This window comes from Nicotiana tabacum, chromosome 3 (assembly GCF_000715075.1).
Source record: "Nicotiana tabacum cultivar K326 chromosome 3, ASM71507v2, whole genome shotgun sequence".
In the NCBI taxonomy this organism is placed as follows: domain Eukaryota; kingdom Viridiplantae; phylum Streptophyta; class Magnoliopsida; order Solanales; family Solanaceae; genus Nicotiana; species Nicotiana tabacum.
In genome coordinates this window covers 34607248-34615815 of record NC_134082.1, presented here as the reverse complement: position 1 = coordinate 34615815, position 8568 = coordinate 34607248, and positions in this window count along the sequence as shown.

Here is an 8568-nt window from a genome sequence, read left to right as displayed (position 1 = left end):
TTTCATTTCCCCCCGCTATTGGAAACTCTGGTAGAATTTTGAGGAGGACCCTCAAAATTCCGAAGTCGATTCCAGCCATTTATCATTAACAGCCGTCAGAAGCAGCAGCCCAATAAACTGGGGTAGAATTTTGAGGAGGGCCCTCAAAATTCTGGAGCAAGAAAAGTTGCAATGTCTTGAACCACGTCGCAGTCGTCGGTTCATCTAAAGAAAACTAATCTTAATTATGTATTTATGTTACATTTTCTTTACTAAAATCATGCATGTTTGTTTCTGAAATCGCTCTGTTTAGCAACGCTACCCCAATGATACAGGTAGTATCACCAGATCAAAATCGAGCAGGTCAAGCAAAGCCAGCAGGGGACACGAACTAACCTTTCCCCTTTACAAAACACACAATTTTTCTTTGGATGCAGGCACTTGAGTCAAAAAGTCATCAAATATACTATACACTCACGAAACTCGCAATGCTCAGAAATACTACTCTCAGGACCGTTGCACTTACTCATAGCTGCTATCTGCACGCAGTGTCCCTAGCAGACACAGTATCCCCAAGAGTCACGATATCGCAATTTGCTATCAGCTAAGAAAACTCTATTATCATTTGTCTTTTTACTTCCTGCATAAGGCTACCATTCTGCCATCCGAGACTAAGCTTTGTCTCCATCTGCATTCTTGCATTGCATAAAGCTACTATTCTGCCTTCCGAGACTAAGCTCTATCTCCATCTGCATTCTTGCATTGCATAAGGCTACCATTCTGCCTTCCAAGACTAAACGCTATCTCCATCTGCATTTTTGCATTGCATAAGGCTACCATTCTGCCTTCTGAGGTTAAGCTCTACCTCCATCTGCATTTCCTGCATTGCATAAGGCTACCATTCTGCCTTCCGAGACTATGCTCTATCTTCATCTGCATTCTCTGCATTGCATAAGGCTACTATTCTGCCTTCCGAGACTATGCTCTGTTTTCATCTGCATTCTTTGCATTTCATAAGGCTACCATTCTGCCTTTCGAGACTAAGCTCTGTCTCCATCTGCATTCTTTGCATTGCATAAGGCTACCATTCTGCCTTCCGAGACTAAGCTCTGTCTCCATCTGCATTCACTGCATTGCATAAGGCTACCATTCTGCCTTCCAAGGTTAAGCTCTACCTCCATTTGCATGGCTGAAAGATCTCCACTTTATTTACAGTCTGCATGGCTGAAAGATCGCCACTTCATGTACATCTTGCATCGGCTGAAAGATCGCCACTTCATCTACGTCTTTCATGGTTGAAATATCCTCACTTCATCTACATCTTGCATGGCTGAAAGATCGCCACATACTGCATCTGCATGGGCTGAAAGATCGCCTTATACTACATTCTCATGGGCTGAAAGATCGCCAAATTGTCCAAAGGCGTCATCGTTCGGAGGCACCATCTTCATAGCCCGAGCACACCATGTCATGGCCTGAGGATTCCTTTTAATCTTTTGCATATCATTATTCAAAGGCATCATGGTTCAGAGGAATCATTCTCATAGCCCGAGAGCAACATGTCATGGCCTGCGAATCCTTTATATACGCTTCATGGCCTAGGACATCATGGTCTAAGGACATCATCCTCACCGTCCAAAGACAACATTCATGGTCCGACGGAAATTTGCGTCATGTTTAAATTTCCGCACAATACATTGTTTATTTGCAGGCAAACAAGCGAGCAACGGCTGCCTCAGTAGGAGCAATCCCGCTCCAATTCCCCCAAGCCCTATTAGACCTTAATCGCTCATCCCATTGCGTCTGTTCTTGAAAAACCTCCATCGGCATACCTCGCCGATGGATCCTGAACTACATATGACCTGATTCCTGTAAGACCAGGGATATGTAGGCAGCTCAGGAACCAGAGCACGGTCATCAAACCATTTCATTCGATCAAAATTGGTCATCATATCTTTACCTGACAACTCTTTCATCCTTCCCAGGTAAAGAGGGGCAGTTGTCGATATCCAATTTTTCCCTATATATTTTCATATGTAAAATACCTTTTAAAACAATATATATATATGCATATATAAGCATATCCCAAGGTCCTATTATTTTTCTCAATTTTTTTTAAGATTTTTAAATCAATTTTATTGCCCTATTATATATAAAAAAACAATAAGTGTTCCAAAATTGGTATTTTGGTAATTCATTTATTAGATTCTCTTGTTTATACCAAAATATAGCTAAGGTAATTTTTGCACATTTTTTACAAATTTATTTAGTATTTTAAAGCTAAATTGCATATAATTGTAATATTAGCCTATTTTAGATTTAATTGCGTTTATAATTACAAAATTGATTCCAGTATTTTAATTTAATATTTACATATTATTAATTGATTTAGTACTTTAAATTTTGTTTCCAGAAATTATTTTACTATTTTAAAAATAAATAAGGAAAAAAGTGGCTATTTAAATACTAGCCCCAACTATTTCGATTATAGCCTTAAATCAACCCCAATTGAACCCAATTCCCAATCTCAATTTCCCAACCCAATTTTAATTTAAACCCCCTGACCCCAATTAAATCCTACCCGAACCAGACCCCTCTCATCCTGGCCGTTGATCTCTGAGATCAACGGCCCCTATTCACTCTTACCTTTTTTAACCCAAACGACCACCCTAACCTTCTCATTTCTCACCTACCAGCCGCCTCTGAACCCTCCACTCTCTCAAACACTCTCGAACCTTCTCAAACCCTAGCCGCCTCATACCATCTCTGCCCTGAAAGCCACCGGAATCTATGGCTTCCAAAGCTATGAGAGTCCTACACCGGCCTCCTATGACTCCCACGTGCCTGATTTCTGAAGATTCAAGGCCTGGCCTTGAAGGATTGTACCCAGACCTCTGTCTATTCGAGGTTCCACGGCCATCTCCGGCCTTATTCTGGCGTACCATGGTTGTTCGAGCCTGATTTTGACCTCTCCAACTTAGATCGGTGACTCTTCAAAGCCTTTCTCACTACTGGGTTCCTCTGAAACCCTAACCCTTTGAGGTTTTCTTTGATTCTTTTATATCTGTTGTATATCTATGCTTTCCCTAGGTTTTCAAACGATTTCTCTGGCCTTTCTTTCAAAATTACTTTCAAAACCATTTCTTTTCTGATCTAGGGTTTTCTGGAAAAATGTTTAAGTGTTTCTCTGACTTTCTTTCTTTTTTCTTTTGTGTGCATCTGCCTATACTATGTTCTTATATTTTTTCTTCTTCTACCACATTTTTGTATGCTTCTTCTACTGTGTTTTCTGTTCTTGTACGCATCTCCTACTGTGTTTTCCTATAATATGTTCTCGTATGCTTTTCTGTTGTGTTCTGGTACTTTCTTCTACCATGTTCTGATATGTTTCTCCTACGATATTTTCTACTGTGTTCTTAAGTGTTTTACTATTTTCCTTCTACTAAGTTCTGTTTAAGTTTCTTCTAAAAACTTCTCAGCATGTTTCTACTACTGATCTTATCAGTCTTTTCCATTACGTTTCGTGTTAGTTTCTTCTACTCTATTTTCTTTGAATTCTTCCGCTATGCTCTGTATGTTACTTTTCTATCATGTTTCTCACGAGTTTCAGTTGCTGAGAGGAACATAGTAGAGGTTTCAATTCTTTCTAAGACCTCTGAACCTATTTTGAATCTCTGAAATGAGTTTCAAAATATTTGTTCTTCATATGATTCCAGCTCTTGCTAAGCTCTTCTGCACTGGATCTTCTACTGATTTTACAATGACACCACAGTCTTTTTCATGCTTAACATGTTCGTATGCTCCTTATATATGATGAATTTCCCTCTAAAATGGTTTTCAAAGTGAGGTGCATTAAAGACGAGGACGGTCGAGTATTGATGGAAGAGGCCTAGATTAGGCAAAGATGGTAGTCGTACTTTCATAAACTTCTGAATGAAGAGGGGGATAGAAAAAGCCATCTCAACTTTAGGTATTGTAGGTGCATTAAGGTTGGGGAGGTCGTGGGTGCGATAGGTAAGATGAGTCGGGGCAAAGCGACCGGACCAGACGAGATTCTAGTAGATTTTTAGAGATATGAGGGTAGAGCAAGCTTGGTGTGGCTGACTGGGTTGTTTAATGTTATCTTCAGGATGAAGAGGATGCCTAATGAGTGGCGGTGGAGTACAATGGTTCCAGTGTACAAGAATAAATGTGATATACAAAATTGTAACACCTATAGGGGTATCAAGCTACTAAGTCATACCATAAAAGTTTGGGAGAGGGTGGTGGAAGGGAGGATAAGGAGGGAGGTGTCTATATCAGAAAACCAGTTTGGGTTCATGCCGGGTCGTTCTACTACAAAAGCTATCCACCTTATCAGGAGGTTGCTGGAACAATACAGGGATAAGAAGAAAGATTTGCATATGGTGTTTATTGACCTAGAGAAGGCGTATGACAAGGTTCCCATGAACGTCCTTTGGAGATGTTTGGAGGTGAAAGGTGTGCCGATAGCTTACATTAGGGCGATAAAGGATATGTATGATGGAGCTATGACTCAGGTTAGGACTGTGGGAGGTGACTCAGAGCCTTTTCCGGTGGTTATGGGGTTACACCAAGGATCTGCACTCAGCCCGTTCTTATTTGCTCCGGTGATGAATGCACTGATACACCATATCCAATGAGAGGTGCCATGGTGTATGTTGTTCATTGATGATATAGTTTTGATTGATGAGACACGAGGCGGCGTTGGGGATGAGTGTTGGCCAGTCAAGAAGTCACATAACCAGAAGATGAAAGTTGTAGAAATGAGGATTGTTGAGGTGGATATGTGGGCACACTAGGCTGGATAAAATTAGGAATGAAGATATTCGGGAGAAGGTAGGTGTGGCTTCGGTAGATGACAAGATGTGGGAAGCACGACTTAGATGGTTCGGACACATGCAGAGGAGAAGCCTATATGCACCGGTTAGGAGGTGTGAGCGGTTGGCTTTGGCAGGTATGAGAAGAGGTAGAGGGCGACCTAAGAAGTATTAGGTTGAGGTGATCAGACAGGACATGGTGCGGCTCTAAATTTTCGAGGATATGGCTCTAGATAGGAAGGTGTGGAGGTCGAGCATTAGGGTTGTAGGTTAAGGGGTAGTCGAGCATTAGGGTTGTAGGTTAAGGGGTAGTCGGGCAGTCGATTTATGTTGTGTTTCAGACTTTTGTATAATATTTGTGGTACTACTTTTCCATCTATTTGATATCTCTCACGTTGCTGATATTATTTTTTCGGGTTTTGTTGTCACAGATCTATTATTTTAGAGCCGATGTTTTGGCCGAAACAGCCTCTCTACCTCATCCGGGGTAGGGGTAAGGTCTGCGTACACTTTACCCTCCCCAGACCCCACTGAGTGGGATTTTACTTGGTTGTTGTTGTTGTTCAAGAAGAAGGAGCTAAATTTGAGGCAGATGAGGTGGTTGGAGCTATTGAAAGACTATGATATCACCATCTTGTATCATCCCGGGAAGGTCAATGTGGTAGACGATGCCTTGAGTAGAAAGTCAGCTAGTATGGGTAGCCTTGCGTATATTCCAGTCGGTGAGAGACCCCTTGCTTTGGATGTTTAGGCTTTGGCCAATCCGTTCATGAGGTTGGATGTTTCGGAGCCCAACCGTGCTCTAGCTTGTATAATCGCTTGGTATTCATTACTTGAGTGTATCAGAGATCGGCAGTATGATGACCCTCATTTGCTTGTCCTTAGGTACACAGTGCGGCATGGAGATGCCAAGCAAGTTACAGTTAGAGATGATGGATTTTTGAAGATGCATGGTCGTATTTGTGTGCCCAATGTGGATGAACTTAATGAGTTGATTCTAGAGGAGGCCCATAGTTCCCGGTACTCTATTCATCCGGGCACCGCCAATATATATCAGGACTTGTGGCAGCATTATTGGTGGACGAGGATGAAGAAGGATATTGTTGCATATGTAACTCGATGTTTGAATTGTTAGTAGGTAAAGTACGAGCATTAGAGACCTGGTAGTTTGCTTTAGAAGATTGAGATTCCTGAGTGGAAGTGGGAGCGTATCACTATGGATTTCGTTGTTGGACTCCCACGGACTCAGAGGAAGTTTGATGCAGTATGGGTTATTGTGGACAGGCTCACTAAGTCAGCGCATTTCATTCCTGTGGCAGTTTTATTGTCACAACCCAAACCGATGGGCCGTGACGGGTGACTGAGTCCTACCTGTCAAGCACCCCTAAGCATGCGTCTAGGATATGAATCTGTATAAGATCTGTTGAGTTACGAGATGTATAAGGAGGAAATCTGTCCAAAAAAGGCATATATACATATACATACAATATACGTAGGGCGAGCCGACAAGGCTGCTATAGACAACTATACATCAAAAACTGAAAGCCGACAAGGCCACATACAACCCAACTAGACATACTGTCTACAGACCTCTAATAGAAACATAACTGTACAAAGACGGGACTGAGCCACGTCATACCCATATATATATACAAACGTATCGTACCAAAATCAAAATACAAACGTATCGTACCAAAATCAAAAGCAGCTCCGGATCAAGTGGAGCATGCCAACTCTCGCTGATCAGGGATCCTAAGAAGGGGGACCGTCAGCTTGCCTACCTACACCCGCGGGCATGAAACGCAGGCCCCGTGAAATAGTGCGTCAGTACGAAAAATGTACTGAGTATGTAAGACATGAACATTAGTACGTAAAAGACATAGATGAAACATGGAATATAGAAACACGTCTTTAAATCTGAATAACTTTATAAATTCTGAAACATTTATAATGTCATGCACGTGCGTATAAATGTCATGCCATGCATAGGTATGGGTGTACATAATATCATCAAGCCACTGAGGGCATCCCATCATATTGTCTCGGCCACTGTGGGCAACATCATCAATATATACTAGCTGATCAGGTGGTGATATGTATATAATGCTATAACCTTTTCCTATATCTCATATATATATATTTACATATATACGCGTATATAACGCCATCTGATCATGGGTCAATGCACATATATGAAATGCATAAAAAAATACGTAATAATCTCAATATCCCTTCCGGATAAACTTTTCCAACTGCGTATATTTCTGAGACCCATGAACAGAAGATAATAATAATTCTCATGGGGAATCAAGAATATAGACACCCCTACTATTTCTATGAATAGAGTAATTTATGAAAACTGTGTGTTTGCTCGTTTCTTCTATATAATTTGGACCATGCCAAAAGAAAGAAGGGAGGGCCTTAACATACCTGGAATAGGAAAAACTCCGTATAATACTCCATTGGAAAACTTTTGTTGATTGAACGAAATTTGCCTTTGCTCCTTAGAAATTCATGGAAGAAAATATTTTCTGGTTCACAAAATTTTGGAACGAATAACATTGAATTCATTTGATTTTGAAGGAAAACGTTTCTAGTTCTAACCTTTGAATGGATTTGGTACTAAATTGTGATAATATCACATTTGTGGATTATCAGATTCCTACAAGGATAGATTATACCAAAAACCAGAATAGAGATTGAAAAGTGCAGTAAAAAAAATACTTCCATAGTTCTAGAAAAGTTGTCTTCTTAAACAATTGTGATGTTGGGTCTGACACCTATTACGTACACAGGTAACTCCATGGATAGCATATGATTTTTCTATCTTTGCGGAGATAATAATCTTGATTTCTCATAACTTTCATTTAATTTTATTAACTAATAAATAACACTCTTAGATAAGAAAAAGTAAACTTGGGGCATGGGAGGTTAAAAAAAATCTGATTTGACTCCTAAAAAAATATTTATTAAAATGACTTACACTTGCGAGAAATTTGAACACGTTGAATGAAACCTAAACTATTCCAAAAGAGGAAAAGCAATGAGAAAATAAAAAGAGACCAAAAGGAGGCAATAATGAAAAGATGTAGTAGTATCTATTAAACTTTTCTTATTCCTTAGGTGTAAGACACCTATTTACAATAGTTATGAGTCACCTTTTAAATTGGTGGCCTTGTGCCACGTGGAGACTGGGTGAAGATTAGTAATCTTTACCCACTTATTAGTTAACTGAGTAATGCCCCGTTACACGATAATTAACTAATTACCTGCATAATTTAAAAATTACCCCAAATTACTTAAAATTCTATTTATTTTTAGTATACTTCATATATACTTTATATATTATACTACGTGGTCGTTTGGTACCTTGCATGGTACTAGTTCATGATTATCGGGTATTATCGCTCGACCCGTATTTTACTCCAAATTGGCCACTTTCAACTAAACTCGTTTTCTTTAATTCATGTACCCTTTATCCTTCATGACACTTATTTATCGCTTGTTACAAATAGCATAAATACATTAACCTCAAGATAATCTCATCCCCGAGTCCATGTCGGTTAACTGAAAATTAAATTTTAACGTACGAAAACGCGAGATGTAGCATCCTTCCCCCTTAGAAACATTCGTCATCGAATGTTCAACTCCCCGTGATCCATATAACTTTGGCAGGTTCGCCTCTGTAACAACACCCCTACCAACTCTCCCCGTAGAAGCTTAATGACCCAACGACATATAAGACCATAAT